We start from the raw sequence: 22,166 nt of genomic DNA on the forward strand, positions 1-22,166 counted from the left end.
TTCCATTAGATTTTTTTTTTTTTCATTTTAGCTTGGCTTTTTTGTGGGGTGAAATTATAGAGGCCTGAGTGTTTTGGTTGGAAACTTTTTTTCTCTTTAAAATAGGGAGTGAATGCATGCTATTAGAAACTTTTCCTGTACTTTGTTTTATTGCAAAGGTTTTAAAATACATGTATGTATTTTTCTTTCTATAATAATTAAAAATGTATTAGATACTTCCCTCTATATTCATAAGTAGTTTTTCTTTGTTGTTATAGTTTTGTCACTTAAAATGATCATTGTCTTCGCTGTATTATACCAGTTAAAAGGATGTAAATTGTTATTATAAATTAATGATAAGGTCTAAGAATGATGTCTTGAACACCTGGATACTTACTCCAAATTAAGAAAAACTAAACTACTTACAATTTTAAAATTTCCTTTGACCTTTGTCAATAAAAGTGTTCTTTGATTTTTGTTGTTTTAAAAAATTTTATTTATTTGGCTGTGCTCTGGTTTAGTTACGGCTTGTGGGATCTAGTTCCCTGACCAGGGATCAAACCTGGGCCCTCTGTATTGGTAGTGCAGAGTTGTAACCACTGAACCTCCAGGGAAAGTCATGATCTTTGTTTCAAATTTAAGTAGAGTGCAGTGTATTAGGGACAGGCCAAGACTTAGAATACCCATTTTATTCACAGACTCTCTCCTAATGGATGTCATGTAGAACCTCGTGGTCTGGTCTCAAGACCATGCAATTCATCCAGGCAGGAAGGAATCCAACCCAGAGGCTCTACCCAACAGATGAGAGTGACGTGTTATACCAAAATCAGAATCCCTAAGTTTGAACTTGGCACAGAGCAACTGAAGGCAGGAATAGAGGCTGAAAACATATCTATCGCTGATTCATGTTGTTGCATGACAGAAACCAACACAATATCGTAAAGCAGTTATCCCTCAATTAAACATAAATAAATTGAAAAAAAGTGATGTTAATGGTGGGGCCACAGGGTAGGATTCCATAAATTCTTGCCGTCGTGTGGTCCTGCCTGTATTGTTGCTTTATTGAAATTACTCAAAAAGGCCACCTCCAAATCTTGATGGACATATGTCTGTCAGCAGCATCTGCTGCTTGTCCCCATTCTCCTTGGGGAAACATACTTTCCTTTGGCTTTTGCGACACTCTGGATGTTTTCTTCCTAACTGGCTGCTGCTTCCTTCTCTCCTACACTTACATGTGTTAGATTTTTCAGGCTTCTGTACTTCACTTTCTGTACTAGGTGGTCTCATCTATTCGACTGGCTTTAAGACCATGTATGTGCTGTTTGCTTCCACATTTCTATCTCCAGCTCTGACCTTACTTCACATTTTGGTCTTGTATGCAGTTACTGACTGGACATCTTCAGGTTATATGTCTCCTAAACACCTCTAACTTAACACATTCTCAGTGGAATACTCCATTTCTCCCACCAAACTTATTTCTTCTCATTTCACTTGACGACTCCTCCATTCGCCCAGTTGTTCAAAGTAGACAACCAATACTCACCATTGATTCCCATTTCTCACTTTCAAGTCACCTTCATACCCTCCCCAAAGAACGGTTGCTATCAGTAAGCGCTTTTGATGCCGCATCCAAAAGTACAGTATATATCTCTAAGTCCGCTTTGTCTCCAGTCATTATGGTGACTCCAAGGCCTTTTATACACCAGTGGTCTGACTGGTTTTCCAACTTCTTCTCTTGCCCCCTTTCCATTCATTCAGCTCATAGTGCCCAGAGAAGTCTTTTTAAAAATAGAAATTGTATGCTATGTCTCTCCCTCAGGCTTTAACATTGCCATGGGTTTTCACTGCATTTGGAATTAAAACCAAAGCCCTAACCTTCACCTTTTGCTCTTCTCTCTTCACCTTGGCTTTTTTCATGCAGTTTTCCTGACATTACTAATTAAAATTTAATGTTGAAATCAACAGCTGCTGCTACTGCTGCTGCTAAGTCACTTCAGTCGTGTCCGACTCTGTGTGACCCCATAGATGGAAGCCCACCAGGCTCCCCCGTCCCTGGGATTCTCCAGGCAAGAAAACTGGAGTGGGTTGCCATTTCCTTCTCCAATGCATGAAAGTGAAAAGTGAAAGTGAAGTCGCTCAGTCGTGTCCGACCCTTAGCGACCCCACGGACTGCAGCCTACCAGGCTCCTCCATCCATGGGATTTTCTAGGCAATAGTACTGGAGTGGCTTGCCATTGCCTTCTCCGGAAATCAACAGCATGTGGGTTAAAACTGCTGAGTTCCTAAGAACTTGAATGGACTTGATTTTTTTTCCTCTTTCATATTGTCTCTTTTTCCTCTTGTTTCTTCTTTTAATTTGATAAAAACCAAATCACAACCAAATTACAACTGGCCCTGTCTCAGTTCCCAAGTTTTTGAGTTCATTGGGTATCTCTCAGACCTCTTTGGGAACTTGTTTTGTTTCATTAGCATCAGGAGAATTTCTTTAAGGCTACAGGAGAAGTTTTTTCCACTTGTATGTCTGTCATAAATTGTTGGCACTGGATATGGCTTAGAAGTTCTGCTTATTGTTATTGGTGACACTTCATCTTCTTGCTTCTCAGCTCCCATACTGAGCTTTCTGCCTTGTCATTGAGTTTTCTTTATCTTGTTTCTAGCCACTTTATGGTTCTGTTTTTAACCTTCTGTGTTTAGTTCGTCACTTACAGTGTCATTGAGCTTATTTATTTCTCTGACTTTCACTTTTATGGGAAAACTCTGGAATCTCTGTTCTCTAGTTCAGCCTCATGTTTCCAGTACCATCATGAATTTCTCCTCCCTTGCCTGCCCTGGAGTTAATCTCATACTCCATTGTCCCCAGCAATGACATACATGAGCTTCCTTTATAAATTTTAACCTCTCTAATGATTCCATTTTTACCACCAGTATCATCATTCTCTCAACCTGGAGACATTAGTAATCTTTGACTATCTTTCCTTTGCGTTACACATAGTATGACAAAAAAATCCTTTGGACCCCTTTGTTCCTGTCTTTTAAAGTATCTCAGACTTTCCTCCATTCCTTGGTTGCCATCAGCATAGTATTGGCTGTCATAACTCTTCATACTTGGTTTTGGTGATAGTGTTTTGCTAACCTTCCTTCACACCTCTCTGAAACACTTATTGTGTTTGCTCCTGCTCAACAGATCTCTGTTGTCACCTGCATGAAACTCAGATTACTGTGCATTTTTCAAGGCCATTTGAGGCCTGGTCTGTTCTGATTCTTCACTCTGGGTTCCTGCTCTTCCCAGTCAACCATGTCCACTATCCAGTCAGTTGTACATTGTTGTTGTTCGGTCGCTCTGTCCTGTCTGACCCCACAACCCCATGGATTGCAGCATGTCAGGCTTCCCTGACCTTTATCGACTGAGTTTGCTCAAACTCATGTCCATTGAGTTGGTGATGCATGCCATTCAACCATCTCATCCTCTGTCTCCTCCTTCTCCTTTTGCCTTCAATCTTTCCCAGAGTTAGAGTCTTTTCCAATGAGTAGGCTCTTTGCCTAAGTATTGTTGGTCAGAGTATTGGTGCTTCAGCTTCAGCATCAGTCCTTCCAGTGAATATTCAGGGTTGATTTCCTTTAGGATTGACTGGTTTGATCTCCTTGCTGTCTAAGGGTCTCTCAAGAGTCTTTTCCAGCACCACAGTTCAAAAACATAAATTCTTCAGTGCTCAACCTTCTTTATGGTCCAACTCTCACATCTGTACATGACTACTGGAAAAGCCATTGCTTTGGCTATATGGACCTTTGTCAGCAAAGTAATATCTTTGCTTTTTAATATGCTGTCGAGGTTTGCCATAGCTTTTCTTCCAAGGAGCAAGCATCTTTTAATTTCATGACTTCAGTCACTGTCCACAGTTGTTTTGGAGCCAAAGAAAATAAAGTCTGTCACTCTTTCCATTTTTTCCCCATTTATTTGCCATGAAGTGTTGGGACCGGATGCGCTGTTCTTCATATTTGAATGTTGAGTTTTAAGTCAGCTTTTTCACTCTCTTCCTTCACCTTCATCAAGAGGCCCTTTAGTTCCTCTTTACTTTCTGCCTTTAAGGTAGTATCATCTGCATAGCTAAGGTTATTCATACTTCTGGTATTCTTGATTTCAGCTTGAGCTTCATCCAGCCCCGCATTTTGCATGATGTACTCTGCATATAAGTTAAATAAGCAAGGTGGGAGGTAGGGTAGTCTGGTATTCCCATCTCTTTAAGAATTTTCCACAGTCATGAACATCTTATATTTCCCATGTAATGTGCTCGATCTTAACCACCACATTCTTCTTGCTAAAATGTCTTCTTCCCCTTCCTTTGTTTTTTCCTTGTCCCATTCATGGTTCCCTTAAGTTCCATTGCCATCAGTCTGCCGGATGTCTTCTTGACCTTAGGCCCTGCCAGTGATAACAAAGGATTGAACACTCAATTTGATTCATCTTATCAAAACATATGAAGGATCAACAAATGTCAGGTGTTCCAGAACAGAATGCAGCAGCTAGACTTCTGTGTCCTTACATTTCCTTGAAAAGTAAATTAAATCCAAACAGAAAGAATGTTGAAATCTTAAAGGTAAAGCAGCTCAGGTGCAAAGGAGGATGTTGGAAGGCCAGAGAAGACTTGTAGTAATCATTTGAGAAATTTAACACCAACATAAAGGGGTCCTTTAAATGTTAATAGAAATAACAGTCCAGCTAGAGAATCTGTATAACTCCTGGTACTTGCATTTTGTTTGTTCCAAGTGGAGGTAGATCACTGAACTAGTGCCTTTAGTAGACACTATATTAAAGAATCTATTAAGAAGATTAACCTTTTCAGTTTGTCCCTCTAGTGCCGTGGTCACCAACCATTTTGGCACCAGGGATCAGTTTTGTGGAAAACTATTTTTCGATGGAATAGAGGAGTTGGCAGGGTCGGGGGGATGATTTCAGTATGATTCAAGTGTACATTTTTGTGCACTTTAAAAAATATTTATTTATTTGACTGTCCTGGGTCTTAGTTGCAGCATTCAGGATTATCATTCTGCATTGTGACGTGCCACATCTTTAGTTGTGGCATGTGAGATCAAGTTTCCAGACTGGGGATTGAACCCGAGGTCCCTGGATTGGAAGTGTGAAGTCTTAGCCACTAGACCACCAGGGACGTTCCTATTGTGCACTTTATTTCTATTATTATTTTATCAGCTCCACCTTAGATCCTCAGGCATTAGATCCTGGAGGTTGGGGACCCTTGCTTTAGTTTATGTTGTAGGTATGAGATGAAAAAACAAAAGTGGTTATTGATAAGCCAACTCACATTACTCTCTGGCAGAGGTGATAAGAGTGTACAGGTGCCAGATTGTTTGAGTCTAAGGCTCAGCAGGGCTCCTTTCCAGCTGTGTGACCAAGAGAAAATTACTAAATCTCTCTGAGACTGAATTTCCTGTATGTTAAATGAGGATAATAATGCCTCCTGCACAATATTATAGAAAGGATTAAATGAGTTAGTACATGTAAACTGCTTAGAGTAGTGACTGTCTCAGAGTAAGTGCTTACTAAGTTTTTACTATATTATGTATACATGATATGGCTGGGAAATGGTGACTCATTGAAGATTTTCAGAAAGAACTATTTATTGTGAAACAGGAAATGGCTCTTCAGAGTTTCTTTTTTTTTTTTTTCATACCTGACCTGTCCTTGATGACTCTTGCTTATTTTGATTTATTCATTCATGAACAAGTATTTTTTGACATTGTTTATAGTGTTACAGATTCTAAAAGGGCAGATTGTCTCCAGGAGATTATGGTATTTTCAATAGAAGATGGATTCTGAAAAATACTCTAATGAGGGGTGTGAATGAGGTTCTTCTGGCCCATCTGGATCTGTGAACCAGCTATACAGATAAAGCATCTGGTTTTATCAGAAGCTGGAAACATACACATTTTAGCATGTGCTTTCTATTCCCACAGAGAATCTGGTGCATATTTTTCCCAGTTTACGTAATATGAGAGTTGCTGAACTCTGGATGAATGTCATTCAAAACTCTGCTGAGCTAGCTGCATGTTAAACCCTTTCAAAGAGACATTATCCTTTGCTTGCAGTGCTTGTAACTCTTTAAGACTTTGGACTTCAGGAGGAGCAATGGCTCAGGAGCAGTGTCTCACGCTGTTGCCTGATTAACTTTCCATCCTAAGGGAGATCAGTCCTGGTTGTTCATTGGAGGGACTGATGTTGAAGCTGAAACTCCAATACTTTGGCCACCTAATGCAGAGAGCTGACTCATTTGAAAAGACCCTGATGCTGGGAAAGATTGAGGGCAGGAGGAGAAGGGGACGACAGAGGATGAGATGGTTGGATGGCATCAACAACACAATGGACATGGATTTGGGTGGACTCCGGGAGTTGGTGATGGACAGGGAGGCCTGGCGTGCTGCGTTACATGGGGTTGCAAAGAGTCGGACACGACTGAGTGACTGAACTGAACTGAATAATATAAACAAACAATGTGATTTGTTTGAACTTCAGAATAGATATTTCATCTTTTTAAGACTGGGGCACAGGTGAGAGAAGGGGGAATTGGGTGAAGGCAGTCAAAAGATACACACTTACAAGATAAGAAAGTACTAGGAATATAATATACACATGATAAATATAATGAACACTATATATGTTATGGGCTTCCCTGGTGGCTCAGACAGTAAAGAATCTGCCTGCAATATAGGAGACCTGGTTTTAATCCCTGGGTTGGGAAGAAGGGATTGGTTACCCACTCAAGTATTCTTGCCTGGAGAATTCCATGGACAAAGGAGCCTGGTGGGCAGCAGTCCATAGGGTTGCAAAGGGTTGGATGTGACTGAGTGACTAACACACACACGTTACGTGTTAAAAGTGTCAGGAGAGTCAATCCAAAGAGTTCTTGTTACAAGGTGGGAAAATATTTTTCTTTTATTAATTTTGTACCTGTGTGAGATGATAGATGTTCACTAAACTTATTGTGATAATCACTTCATGATGTATATAAATCAAATCATTATGCTGTATACCTTCAGTTCAGTTCAGTTCAGTTACTCAGTTGTGTCCAACGTTTTGTGTCCCCATGGACTGCAGCGTGCCAGGCTTCCCTGTCCATCACCACTTCCCGGAGCTTGCTCAGACTCATGTCCATCAAGTCAGTGATGACACTCAATGACCATATACCTTAGACATGTCCAATTATATCTAAGTAAAACTGGAAGAAAACAAACATATTTTCTCTTTTTATCAAGATGTGCTTTTTTTGTTTTTTTCCTGCCTAAGATCTATTGATAAGACTTGCCTTATGATGATGTGAGTGGTGTAGATATAACTGGGGAGGAGGGGGCTCCAAGTATCTTGCCCATTTTGTTTGAAATGTCCATTGTTAACATTAGACCATTGAGTGAGGCCATTTTGTTATTATTTATGAAATCTTTGCAATAGTATAAATATGTTTATGGGTATAAACCTGTTAGTCCTTTAGCATTCAGGGTAATCCACCTTATTTTTCAGAGGATAAGGCAGATATTTGTGGGTGTGGAAAGGTCATGAGTGCACAGTGTGATTATGCAAAATTACTGTCTGCCTCGGAGGTTGGAGATGGACTATAAAAGAGGAAGTAGAGGCTGTGGAGAACAGATTCATTGCTCTGTTCTCCACGTTCCTGCTGCCACATGTATCTGTTCAAATTAGTGTCAAAGAAGGATTCCATTTTAATGTAAAATTTTCATACCTTTTGGTTCTGTACAATGAAACTGCTTTTACATCATGGTTATTGGCCTATATTAATAAAACTGAATAGCTTGCAGCCTCAGTTTTCTTTTCTGTAAAATGGGACTATTAATGCCTGCCTTTCAGGATTTTTGCAAGATTTCAATGAGAGAACTCATGGAAGGACCCTGGCTGGAATATTTTTGGTCCTCGCTGAATGCTTTTTACTTTTCTGTCTCATATCCATGAAAGTTAGGTACTTAATTGCATTGTTCTTATATTTTTTGGTCTTATTTACATATGTTAATTTTGCTTCCCACCAGGATGAATTTCTTTGAGGACAAGCATCATTTATTTTTTATTCTCTGTAGTTTATGTTCCTATAGTATCTTGTACCTTTTCTTCATTGTGCAGCCTGTTTTATATTTATTTACATGACTGTTTAGTTAGATTTTCTTCCTTTTTGGCCTGTAAGCTTCTTGAAGGGTAGAATCTTGTTTGATCGTTCTCAGAAATGTGTACTTAAGGCCTGAACTAGTGCCTGGCATGTAAAAAGTGTTCTGTAAATATTTGTGGAATGAATGAATGAATAATTGATTATTAAATTAAGCATACTAGATTCTAAGCCAGTTCTGTTCTGGGAAGGCTGAAACTACCTATCATATTCCTTCCAGACTTAGCGTGAAGCCTTGTAGGAGGCTATAAAAAGTTTGCAGAATTTTAACTAACACCTTAGATCTTTAAATAACGGAGTATGTGGAAAAGAAAAAAGGTTTATGAGGTACTTTGAAGTGGTTCAGTACTTAATGTTATTTTTGTGGGAGGTCAGTAATGTTTGTTATAAATATGTTATTGTAAAGAACTCTTAAAGTATAAATTACTGTTATTGCTTCTAGTAATATTTATAAGTATTGACATCTGTGAGTACTAATGTTATTTTAAAATTCAGGCTTGAAGGACAACACTGTGCAACATTGTTTATTTTTCTTTCCTTTGCGAACCTGATTGTTGGGGAATGTGTGAGATCTGGGTGTGTCTGGGTCTGGGCAATGCTCCTCCAGATGGTTGTATTTCTCGTAGTTTCTTGATTTTCTGTCCCTGTTGCTCTGTTAGGTTCTCATACATTCAATTAAATGCTGACTGTCTTCACCCTCCAGGATTGTGACACCCTGCTCGAAACATGTCCTGACAGCTGAAGCATTTCATGTATTGAACTGAGTCAGCGTCTTCACCTTTCTTCTAATCGAATTACAATTTTATTTTGAAGTAATCTCACTGGATATTAGTAGATCAAAAGCTGAATATTATATTCTATAAATATGACTTTCATAATCAGACACACACACACACATGCAGAAGGGGAGGGAAGAAGTCTTCCATGTATCATCAATTTCTGTTTTTCATTTGTTAGGTATTTTTAAAAAGCTGATATTTTGGAACATTTTCCATGTGTCAGGCATTGTGTGAAACATTTTACGTATTATCTCATGAAATGCTTGAGCTCTCACTGTGACAGAGCTACTATTCTTAGATTCATTTTGCAAAGGGTTTTAAGGTTCAGCAATGCTTTTTAGCAACAGCAGTGTAGCAGCTAAACTTTATTGAGCACCTAAAGTGTTCAAGCTGGTTTTAGAAATGGCAGAGGAACCAGAGATCAAATTGCCAACATCCGCTGGATCATCAAAAAAGCAAGAGAGTTCCAGAAAAACATCTATTTCTGCTTTATTGACTATGCCAAAGCCTTTGACTATGTGGATCACAATAAACTGTGGAACATTCTGAAAGAGATGGGAATCCCAGACCATCTGACCTGCCTCTTGAGAAACCTGTATGCAGGTCAGGAAGCAACAGTTAGAACTGGACATGGAACAACAGACTGGTTCCAAATAAGAAAATGAGTACGTCAGGGCTGTATATTGTCACCCTGCTTATTTAACTTATATGCAGAGTACATCATGAGAAATGCTGGGCTGGAAGAAGCACAAGCCGGAATCAAGATTGCTGGGAGAAATATCAATAACCTCAGATATGCAGATGATACCACCCTTACGGCAGAAAGTGAAGAACTAAAGAATCTCTTGATGAAAGTGAAAGAGGAGAGTGAAAAGGTTGGCTTGAAGCTCAACATTCAGAAGACAAAGATCATGGCATCTGGTCCCATCACTTCATGGGAAATAGATGGGGAAACAGTGTCAGACTTTATTTTTTGGGACTTCAAAATCACTGCAGATGGTGATTGCAGCCATGAAATTAAAAGACGCTTACTCCTTGGAAGGAAAGTTATGACCAACCTTGATAGTATATTAAAAAGCAGAAACATTACTTGGCCAACAAAGGTCCGTCTAGTCAAGGCTATGGTTTTTCCCGTGGTCATGTATGGATGTGAGAGTTGGACTGTGAAGAAAGCTGAGTGCCGAAGAACTGATGCTTTTGAACTGTGGTGTTGGAGAAGACTCTTGAGAGTCCCTTGGACTGCAAGGAGATCCAACCAGTCCATTCTAAAGGAGATCAGTCCTGGGTGTTCAGTGGAAGGACTGATGCTAAAGCTGAAACTCCAATACTTTGGTCACCTCATGCAAAGAGTTGACTCATTGGAAAAGATCCTGATGCTGGGAGGGATTGGGGGCAGGAGGAGAACGGGACGACAGAGGATGAAATGGCTGGATGGCATCACCGACTCTATGGACATGAGTTTGAGTGAACTCCAGGAGCTGGTGATGGACAAGGAGGCCTGGCATGCTGCGATTCATGGGGTCGCAAAGAATTGGACACGACTGAGTGACTGAACTGAACTGAAAGTGTTCCAGGCATTGTTCTATGTGTTTTTATTTTTATTCACTCATTTAATGCTTAAGTCAATCATAGGTAGTTACTACTCTTAAGCTAGTGGAGGTGATGGAATTCCAGCTGAGCTATTTCTAATCATCAAAGATGATGCCCTTAAAGTGTTGTACTCAATATGCCAGCAAATTTGGAAAACTCAGCAGTGGCCACAGGACTGGAAAAGGTCAGTTTTCATTCCAGTCTCAAAGATGGGCAATGCCAAAGAATGTTTGGCACAATTTCACTCATTTCATATGCTGACAAGATTATGCTCAAAATTCTCTAACCTAGGCTTCAATAGTATGTGAACTGAGAAATTCCAGATGTTCAAGCTGGATTTAGAAAAGGCAGAGGAACCAGAGATCAAATTGCCAACATCTGTTGGATCATAGAAAAAGCAACAGAATTTCAAAAAAAAGCATCTACTTGTGCTTCATTGACTATGATAAAGCCTTTGACTGTGTGGATCACAACAGACTGGAAAATTCTTAAGGAGATGGGAATACCAGATGGAAACACTGTACCTGCCTCCTGAGAAAGCTGTGTGCAGGTCAAGAAATAACAGAACTGAACATGGAACAATGGACTGGTTTAAAATTGGGAAAGGAGTACATCAAGGCTGTATATTGTCAGCCTGCTTATTTAACTTCTGTGCCGAGTACATCACTGTGAAATCCTGGGCTGGATGAATCACAATCTAGCATCAAAATTGCCAGGAGAAATATCAACAACTTCAGATATACAGGTGATACTACCCTAGTGACAGAAAGCAAAGAGGAACTAAAGAGCCTCTTGATGAAGGTGAAAGAGGAGAGTGAAAAAGCTGGCTTGAAATTCAGCATTCAGAAAACAAAAGATCATGGCATCTGGTACCATCACTTCATGGCAAATAGAGGGGTAAACAGTGGAAACAGTGACGGACTTTATTTTCTTGGGCTCCAAAATCACTGCGATTGGTGACTGCAGCCATGAAATTAAAAGACGCTTGCTTCTTGGAATAAAAACTATGACAAACCTTGACAGTGTATTAAAAAACAGAGACATCATTTTGCCAAGAAAGGTCTTTCTAGAAATGTTACGGGTTTTTTTCCAGTAGTCATGTATGAATATGAGAGTGGGGCCATGAGGAGGGCTGAGCCCTGAGGAATTGATGCTTTCGAGTTGTGGTGCTGGAGAAGACTTCTTGAGAGTCCCTTGGACAACAAGGAGATCAAACTACTCAATCCTAAGGAAATCAACCCTGAATATTCATTGGAAGGACTGATGCTGAAGCTGAAGCACCAGTACTTTGGCCATCTGGTATGAAGAACTGACTCATTTGAAAACACCTGATGCTGGGAAAGATTGATGGCAGGAGGAGAAGTGGACAGCAGAGGATAAGATGGTTGAATGGCATCATCAACTTGATGGACATGAGTTTGAGCAACCTCCTGGAGGTGGTGAAGGACAGGGAAGCCTGGTGTGCTGCAGTCCATGGGGTTGCAGAGTCAGACACAGCTTAGCACCTGAACAATAATAACTACTCTTAAGGGATTTCCCTAGTGGCTCAGTGGTAAAGAATCCACCTGCCAAAGCAGGAGATACAGGAGATGTGGATTTGATCCCTGGGTGGGAAAGATCTGGAGAAGGAATTACTTGCTCCAGTATTTTTGCCTGGGGAATCCCATGGACACAGGAGTCTGGTGGGCTACATGCTCTGGGTTTGCAAAAGAGTTGGACATGACTTAGTGACTAAACAACAACTATTATGCCCTCATTACTGAGGGAATCAATAGAGTCTCACCTCTGTTTCTCTGGCTAGGAAGTGGCAAGGATAGGCTTGGAATCCAGTCTGATTTTGTAGTCCCTTGCCTTAACTGTCACCCAAACTGACAAACTGCTCCAAACTGACAAGCGGCAAACAGTGGAGTCTGCTTAGAGCCCAGACCACTGACTTCAGAGCGTGGAACCTGCAGCATAATCTCAGCCATCTGGTATATTGAATGTAGAAAGTTTCCACTTGTGCTGAAGGAAATCGGCTTAATTTGAAATTGTAAACATCTATGTAATGTTCCTTCAGAATTATAACTGACAGACTTTTGAGATAGTAGACTTAAGTGTCCAATTTAGTGTTTATCACTCTTATTAATGCTCAATCTTATTTCTCACCTTTGGTCTGCCTCCCTAAGTGGGAGATACAATTATAGAATATGTTTCCTAAAAGTTGTTTTTAGTGTAAATGAAGAGAAAATATTTGTACTGCTCAGTGACATTAGCTAAACCCTAGAGTACTGCATTGGTTGTAGAATGCTGAATTATATTTATTTATTTATTTACTTTTTCTTTTTTTAAATTTTTATTTAATAAATGGTACAAAGCACAATGCCAAAAACATTAACAGTTAAAATTTCACCAAATGAAAAAATACTATAGAATACACAGTTGTAAAAAGCTACATTAAGTTATTTTACAACTGCCTCAGGCTGCAAAAAGAAAAAAAACCCAATGCTATACCTAAGTTATCCCTCTCTCAAAATAATGCCATTTATGTTATAAACCATGAGCCCCCCCATTAAAAGACGGGAACTGCTTTTGTTAATATATATATATATATATATATATATATATATATATATGACTGTATCACTTTGCTATACACCTGAAACAAACACAACACTGTAAATAAAATATAGTACAATATAAAATTAAGTAACAGACCTTTGGGGCTTTACACCGAGTTAGAGTTCCTATCAGAGGGATAACAGCACCACAACCGTACTGAATTCTCATGAAGGAGGCACACGAATGACTGGATTACAAGAGTTACAGGAATGAGAGCTGCTCGCTTCCCAGAAACTACAGCTCACAGAAAACCAACAAAGGCACGAGATACAGACCATTTACTTATGAATGTGTAAAACTCAAGAAAGTCCACATTATTCCTACAACATGTTGAAAGTGCTTCAGAATTCACACAATACTAGTTTTCTTTTGGTTCTGGTTAAATTATATATACCAGTTTATAACAAATGGTAAAATCTGTAACTCTGTTCAAAGTTTTAAAAGATTACTTAATAGATTCTTGTATTTCTATTCCACCTTTATAGTTCTGGTTTCTCATTTCTTAATGTGAATTATATTTAGATTCAGTAAAAACACTTGTGCTCAGAGTTGCATCATTAACATGCTTATCTTGAGGTTTCAGTGACTCTTCCTACCTTTGGTGACTGATTTTTGTGGCCAGGAAGTCAGTAGCAAAGAAGGGAGTTTTCGTTGTAAATATCCTCCTTCTAGTTGATACATCTTACTGTTCAGTGTTTTAAAATGTTTCTCTGCTCTGAAGCTGTTAAGCTTCCCAGATTCATTCTGTGTCTTTACAAAATCTTTGTGTTACTGTTTTCTAAGTTTCCATTTTGGAATCATGCACTCACAGTTGTATTTATACATACATATGTACATGATACATGAATACATACATGTAAATTCCTATCTGTCTATTGTTTTATACTTGACTACTGTTTTTATACATAATAGGAAATAAGGTTTCAGAATTGACTTCATTTTTCTCAGGATGGTGTTTCAAGTTTGAATTTTGGATTTCCTCAAACCTTATATGGGCTTTACGTTTATCTTTAATTTCTATTCATTAAGTAACATCCTTTGTATGAAGTATAGGCACATTCCACAGTCAGTGGGGTGTACTGCATGCCATTGCTGGATTTTATTGTCCAGATTATGACTTTAATTATACATATACACTCTTTATTACTCTTGGGATTAGAGGTCATTTCACTGTACTCAGTCCTGTGTCACTCAGAAGCTTAAGGTCTCATATTTAAAACTCCCAGCTGAGGTTCAGAAATAGCATCTCTAAGCTGGCATTGCAACATTGGATTGACTCTTTTTTTGTATTTTAAATCTTTTTTTTTTTTTTAAAGTTTAATGATGTCTTTGGTGTCAGCTGTAAGTTGTGAAATAGAGGTAGTGGTGGTTAAATAGCAGACATGGGCTTAATTGATATTAATGTGATGTCTATCTATTTAATTTGTTTTTAACTTCATATCATACCATTAAAATAGCTGAGGTTCATCTCCTTCTGAACTGATTCCCACTGATGTTAATCCTCAAAACAAATGGAAAGTAGATAGGTCATTTTTTATCCCTTGTAGAAGTAATCCCTGGGGAAGAGGTGGGGGGTGGTGGTGCTCAATTAACTGAATATTTGAAGTAATGCATTTTTTTTTTCTTTTTGGTGGGGGAGGGTCAGCTGAAGGGTAAGTGCTTGTTGAAAAAAGCTGTAATCCCATTAATTTATTTCTTACTTTATAATCATGGAATAAGTAAAAATAGTCTTTTAGAAGATTTTTGTTACTCATATATTTGAACCTGGCTGAAATTTGGGCATCAACAGTGCTGACTCTTGGACATATCCCAGAAGTATGTTCTATTAGTTACTTTTTATCAGAGTATGGTTTTCATGATTTACTCCTTGTCTTAAAATCCAAATGTAGAAGAGAAGACAAATTATCATTATCTTAGGGTTTTAAAGAGTTGGCCTTTGTTTAATTGAAGTTTGATATTATTAGAATAAAATTTCAAAAATTAATGTTTCTGAAAACACTTGAGAATGTATTTTGTGTATGTTTTTAAAATAGTAATGAAGATGTGCCAAAAAAGCAAATGTAAGCCTTTCTATACAGAAAAGAGTTTTAATAGGATTTTAAATAGCGAGTTTATTCGATACCATATGCTGTAGATACGATGTTTGTGAAATAATTGGTAATTTTTTGAAAGTGCTCTTGGAAAGGGCTGAACAGCCTACAGAGAAATTTACTCCTCTCTCCACCCTGTGCAATACATTTTACAGATAGGGAGACTAATGCTCAGAAAGTAAGTGGCTTGCCCAGTGTCTCTTATTAAACTGTAAAAGTGTGATTCCACTTCAGAACTGGAAGCTTTGTGTGCATGCTCAACTGTGTCTGACTCTTTGTGACCCCATGGACTGTGGCCCGCCAGGCTCCTCTGTCCATGGGATTCTCTAGCCTAGGATACTGGAGTGGATTGCCATTTCCTACTCCAGGAACTGGAGTCAAGGCCAAAGTCCTTACTGTGTTTTTCAAGGCCCGTCATGATCTCGTGGAGCCCCTCATCCCTTACTCTTCTGACCCATCACCCCACTTGCCACTCCAGCCTTGTTTGCCTCTTTGCTGATACTCAGATTCACCTGCCCACTCTGCTGCCATGGTCCCCTGGATTTATTATCCCACTGCTTAGGCACTTGCCCCTCAGATACTCTCTGATTACCTCATCTTCAAGTATTTGCTCAAAATCCATCTTCCAGGTGGCTCAGATGGTAAAGAATCTGCCTGCAACGTGCAGGACCTGGGGTTCAATACATGGGTTGGAAAGATCTGGAGAAGGGCATGGCAGCCCACTCCAGTATTTTTGCCTGGAGAATCCCATGGACAGAGGAGTCTCAGTTCAGTTCAGTTGCTCAGTAGTGTCCAGCTCTTTGTGACCCCATGGACTGCAGCATGTCGGGCTTCCCTGTCCACTGGAAAAATCTCCCTGTCCTTTGGAGAGTCCAAACTCCCAGAGCTTGCTCAAACTCATGTCCATCGAGTCAGTGATGCTATCCAACTATCTCATCCTTTGTGTCCCCTTCTCCTGCCTTCAATCTTTCCCAGCATCAGGGTCTTTTCCAATGAGTCAGTTCTTCACATCAGGTGGCCAAAGTATTGGAGCTTCAGCTTCAGCATCAGTCCTTCCAGGGAATATTCAGGACTGATTTCCTTTAGGATTGAATGGTTTGATCTCCTTGCCATCCAAGGGACTCTCAAGTATTCTCCAACACCACAGTTCAAAAGCATCAATTCTTCAGTGCTCAGGTTTCTTTATGGTCCAGCTCTCACATCCGTACATGACTACTGGAAAAAACCACGCCTGGTGGGCTACAATCCATGGTGTCGCAAAGAGTTGGACAAGACTGAGACTGAGTGACTGAGCACAGCAGACACCATCTTCCAGATAAACATTCCACTTAAAATCATACCCTCCAACCCAACAGGCCTCATCCCCCGTGTCCTACATATTCTGCCTGCCTCCAGCATATACCATACAATGTGTTTATTATTTTTAGTTGCAGTTATTTTGTCTCCTCCTGCTAGTATATAAAGCTCTGTGAGAGAAGGGATTTTTGTCACTTTTCCTCCTTGTGATATCCCTGCAGTGTTTGGACCTCAATGAGTGTTCAGTGAATATTTGGTGAATGAATGCAAAGCCTATGCCCTTTGCACCAGATCTCCCACTTTTCATTTATTAACGATATACTTGACAAAATTACTAGATATATGTTTGCTATGAAGGACATTCCAAATAATACTGCTTTGTTAGTTTCATGCATTCATCTTCATTTCGATTATTTTTTTCTGTTGTATTTCCCTCTCATCTGTGAAGATGAACCATTCTGTTTGATTTTAAAAGTCAACCGGATTTTTTTTTTTTTTTTTTTGAAGAAAGCGTTAGAAAGTGAGACATAATCTTTTTGGATAGTAATAGGGGCAGATGGTTCAAAGAACTTAGGTCTTTGTCAAGTAAGCTGCACTTTTTTCTCTAACATTCATAAATATTGTGTCGTTAAAAACCAACCTAGTTTTAAGACTTTATTTCTGGTTTTCTTGAGATATAATTGATGTATAACATTGCGTAAGTTTAAGGTGTACGGTATGTTGATTTTCTACACTTATATTTTGCAAAGTGATTACCACTTTGGTGTGAGCTAACACCTCATCTGGTCACATAATTACCATTTCTTTTTTGTGGTGAGAATATGTAAGATCTGTTCTTTTAGCAACTTTCAAGTATATAATATAGCCTTATTTAGTGTTACACCATGCTGTACATCAGATTCCCAAAACCTGTTTGTCTTATAACTAGAAGCTAATACTCTTTGACCATCATCCCTCCATTTCCTCCACCCCTCCACCTCTGGTAACCACCATTCTAGTTTCTGTTTCTTTGAGTTTGACTTTTTTAGATTTCACATATAAGTGGTAACCTCCAATATGTCTTTTTCTGTCTGACTTATTATACTTATTCCATCTGAGTTTTAAAATTTGCCTTTTGTGACTTGGTACTATTAACATATTAGGAAATAATTTATTCTGTTAAATATATTAAACTTTTTACTCTTCTCTTCAGTATAATTTTTTTCTAGAGGAATAAAGCTATAATTTACCATTTGAAAGTAGAGGAAAATAAGATTCAGTTTTTAAAGTCAACCTGCATTTATTATGTACATACCATGTTCCAGAAACTTCTTTTGGGGGCATTAAAAGAGGAACAAGACACATGATTCATTGGCTTGAAAAAAAATAGTGGTCCTAATGTAATGTGGCAAGTCCTTGAATGGAGTTATATATAAAGTTTTACGGGGGATTTTTATGTTACGGGATTTCGGGACTTCATGGCTGCTATAAAGTGAGATACTCCTATACTCATGCAGGGTATATGATTATCTTCTTAGCGTTTGCAACCATCTAAATACAATTGAAATTAGTACTGTCATTAGAGCTGAGACTGTTATCCACACTACTAGAGAAATGTTGAAACAAAGAAGTGATGTGGCCCAGAGGTTCCCAAATGCAGAAGACCAGTGGAAGAGTTGTTGCTGGTCCTGGGCAAAATGAAGAATAAGTAGAGGGGAAAGCAGATTGAGAGAGAATACATGACTGTGTGTGTGTGTGCTCACACGTGTGCAGATGTGTATGCACATGTGTACGTATGTGTGGAGACTTGCCACCCTCCTTTTTAAGGAAGGATTGTTTTTATTCAAAGTTTGAGTTTTCTCTTTTTCTATCCTTAAAGGTCCTTTCATTTTAGGAAATTATAGTAGAAATAAGTGATATCTAGTTATTATTTTAATGTCTTTTCCTGAAATAAAAGAAAGTCAACCTCTTCTTTTTAATAATTTTACTGGTAAAATCTTCAGAGGGAGCTGCTGTCAGGGATACTTTAGAACATTCGATAATTCTTGCAGCTCTTTATTTTTTTGACATAGCCCAACATGCTTCAGGAATTCCTTTTATTTAAGAGGCCTTGGTTCCTATTTTCCTAGTCTCATCTCTGCAAATGGTAATGGACTAAGAATAGAGAGACTGTGCTAGTCAGAGGCTGTGGTGGCTTCTACCTGTGAGTAAGTTTGGTGGCAGAAATGTAATCTACATCTGTAACTAGGAATTTTTAAATGTTTTATTTTTCTTGTCCTGACAAGTTACAGTGCATTAGAAGGTCAAGCATGAGGGAGAATTGTGAAAAATTGGAAACATATTTATTAGAAGTTTTGTATGTGTGGGTTCACGTGTGTGTTTCCCATTTATTCTGATTAAAGCACAGTGTTGAAACAATATGATAGCTCTGAATCCTGTGGTTTTGGTGCTGAGGCCACTTTTCTGCATTAGTGGAGACCTCGTGGCTGGATGACACCACCGACTCTGTGGACATGAGTTTGAGTGAACTCCGGGAGTTGGTGATGGACAGGGAGGCCTGGCGTGCTGTGATTCATGGGGTCGCGGAGAGTCGGACACGACTGAGTGACTGAAATGAACTGAACTGAACTGGGTATTGCTTATAAACTGGCATGTACGTATTTGTCAGCTTTGGGGAAAGGATAACTGGAGAGATCCATGAAAGAGTAATAACACGTTGATTTTCCAAATTAGGAAGAATAATTAATATATTATTATTTAAAACTTTATCCACCTACCATCGTTCACGTATGTTAAAGTTTTAAAATGTGTAAATAGTGTAAACAGTCTTACCAGATTTTCCTTTACTTTTAGATACTTTTCTTAAACAAATAACCGGTCATGATAGTTTACCCGTTGCTCTGGTGGTGGTGGTGGTGAGTTGCTTTTCTTTATCCCAGTCATCGTCCTCGTCATTGCTATTGGTGTGTGCACTGGATTAAGACTATCTGGGTTTGAACACTAGCTACAGCCCTTAGTAGTGGGTGATATCGGGCAGGTGACTTAGCTGTCTAGGCTCTATTTTTTGTTGTTTTTCATCTGAAAAACTGGGATATTAATAGTGGCCACTCATAAGATATTCTAGGGATTAAATAGGATAATGTGTATCAAGAGCTTAGTACAGTGCATTGCAGTCGTAAATGTTCCTTATCATTGTCATCATTCTTTTAACCTTAAAATATCAGTACTGGTCTTAACTGCCTTTCAGTTTGTTAATACTTAACACCTTGGTCTTCTTTTGATACTATTTTTTTATTGGTGTAGTAGTTCTATGTGACACGTTTTTGAATCTAAAAAAAGTGTGTGCTAATAATTAGCAAAGTGTTTTTTGACCTTCCTAATAGATTGTGAAGAGTTCTGAAAGCAGCCAGTCTACATTCACATATTTATAGCCAGGGCCAAGAAGGAACACTTTCACTGTTGTAGGTGTTGCCAGGGACCTTCCTCTGCTTGAAAACCAAGTTTTCACTGTTAGCTTTAAATAAACTGAGGGCAAATTTCAAAGGTGAAGGAGATGAAAGAAGGATTTTAAAGTGATTACTTTAAAAACAGTGGTCTTCAGCTGTGGTCACACATTGAAATCACATGAGACACTTTTATGAACTATACATACCTTGCAGTGGAAGCATCATCAACAGTAAACGTTTTCTGGAGCCCCTACTTGAAACACAGTAATAAAGCAATTTTAATGGTCAGATACTTAATACTTATTTTAGCTCACGTCAGTTTCTTATTTGCTTATTTATATGGGACTGTCTTGTGTCACCAACATGGTATGCTTGGGTTCAGTTTATAGGACATGAAGCCTAATTTTATTATTTGGTTCATTATAAGGATTTATAGTGGTCTTATTTTGATGAAATATTGTTGGCTGTATCTGATTTTTTTTTCAAGTATCAAAAGCATTTCCTAATAGAAGCATAGTTCCATGAATAAATAGGATTCTTTTTAGGTTTGTTTTTGAAGTAGGTACGACAAAAGTGGGGGCTTCCCTGGTAGCTCAGTAGTAAAGAATCTGCCTGCAGTGCAGGAGACCTGGGTTTGATCCCTGGGTTGGGAAGAAACCTAGAGAAGGAAATGGCTACCCACTCCAGTATTCTTGTCTGGAAAATCCCACGGACAGAGGAACCCGGCAGGCTACAGTTCATGCATTCGCAAAGAGTCGGACATGACTGAGAGACTAACAGTTACTTTAGGTATTTTACCACATCTGCTAACATACCACACTTCAGTCTTCAACGCTCCGGCAAGCTCTTGTCAGTGCTGTGAGACTAGTTTTCTGTAAATATATTTTCATATACCCATACAGATGCAATTCTGTGACTTTGTTGAAGTTTTGAAGAGTCACCTGTAAGGGACTGATAGCATACTTGAATGGGGATGTGTTTGCCTTAGGGAAAGTTCTAAAGGAGGAGGTGGAGGGATCAGAGACCACATTGACATGCTGAGTACTTTTGATTTTTTTTGTTGTTGTTTGAGTTGGGGAAATGGATGTAAAAGGGCTAAAGGGAGTACTAGTTTAGGGTGTTTTCAGGTGAAAAGCATTGTTAATTTAGAATTTTTTCCCCAGATCTTTTGAATGGACATAACTGATTATAAATATTATTCATTAGGAGCTCAAACAATGTTACTGCTTAACTTCCAATACAAACATGACCATTTTATGGAAATATTTATCTACATACATTTAAACAGCTAATGTGTAAATGCATTATCAGCCCACATCTCTTATTTTATTTTTTCTAAAAACCAATCTGCTTTCTTCCTGTGATATGGTGGCTAATGAATTTAATGATGTGAGCTTTCTCTATTTACTTGGTTGGCATATTTATTTGCAAGTTGCAATGATTTTCAACAATTTCGTTTAACTGGCATCCCAGAGTACCAAACCCAAAGGACATTGAGCTCATGTTTCATTTCTTCTGCCTTTGCTGCTTTCTTCTTTGCAAAGTCCAAAATTGAGTCAGGCCCTCAGAGAAGATGGGCTGATATTGGGTCCATGATTCTGTGTCCCAGACTTTAGAAGGGGTGGAATAATGGAAGCTCTTGATTAGGGAGGAAAGAGTGTTCTTCCAGTTATAAACAAATAATAAACCTCCATCCCTTGAAATCATAATGAGGGTGAGTGGTGTGTGTGTGTGTCTGCGTGCGTGTATTACATATATAACTGTGTGTGACACCCGTTGACTATTCTTTAGATATAAGGAGAATCTTTGGCTCTTAATCTGAACCTGCATCCTTTCTCTACTGTTGAGTTCTGTGCCTGTTTCCCCAATACTTTGGGGCTTGTAAATTTTAAAATTCTTTGGGTATGAACATCTTGGAGGTGAGAGTAGTCATTTCAGCTTACTAATGAAAATTGATAGGAGGATGCTGAGAGATGGTGACAGAAAAAAGCATGTGTGAGAAAATGACTGATGCTGAAAAGGAAAGACAAGGTCACTACAGTTAGAAATGCAAGTGTCAAGAAGATCGACCGTTCAACTGGTCATTACATTATCTTGTGTGAGGAACATATTCTGGAAATCAGCTTAAATTCTGAGTTGTTCCAGAAGGTGGAATCTGACCTTATGAAATCTTATCAAGCTAAGATCATTAGATCAGTTAACTCTTCCCTTCAAACAAAGAGTAAC

The 22,166-nt window shown here is 38.8% G+C and overlaps 1 protein-coding gene and 1 non-coding gene across 4 annotated transcripts in view; one reads left to right on the plus strand and one right to left on the minus strand.

Moving 5' to 3' along the window:
* Window positions 1-22,166, plus strand: part of PPP2R5E (protein phosphatase 2 regulatory subunit B'epsilon) — a 158,822-nt gene that overhangs the window by 57,306 nt on the left and 79,350 nt on the right. The window lies entirely within an intron of this gene.
* Window positions 521-593, minus strand: TRNAG-ACC (transfer RNA glycine (anticodon ACC)). Its single transcript has one exon. It is a non-coding gene; the product is annotated as a tRNA-Gly (tRNA).

Source organism: Moschus berezovskii, chromosome 9, assembly GCF_049115385.1.
Source record: "Moschus berezovskii isolate FMDL1 chromosome 9, NW_MosBer_1.0, whole genome shotgun sequence".
In the NCBI taxonomy this organism is placed as follows: domain Eukaryota; kingdom Metazoa; phylum Chordata; class Mammalia; order Artiodactyla; family Moschidae; genus Moschus; species Moschus berezovskii.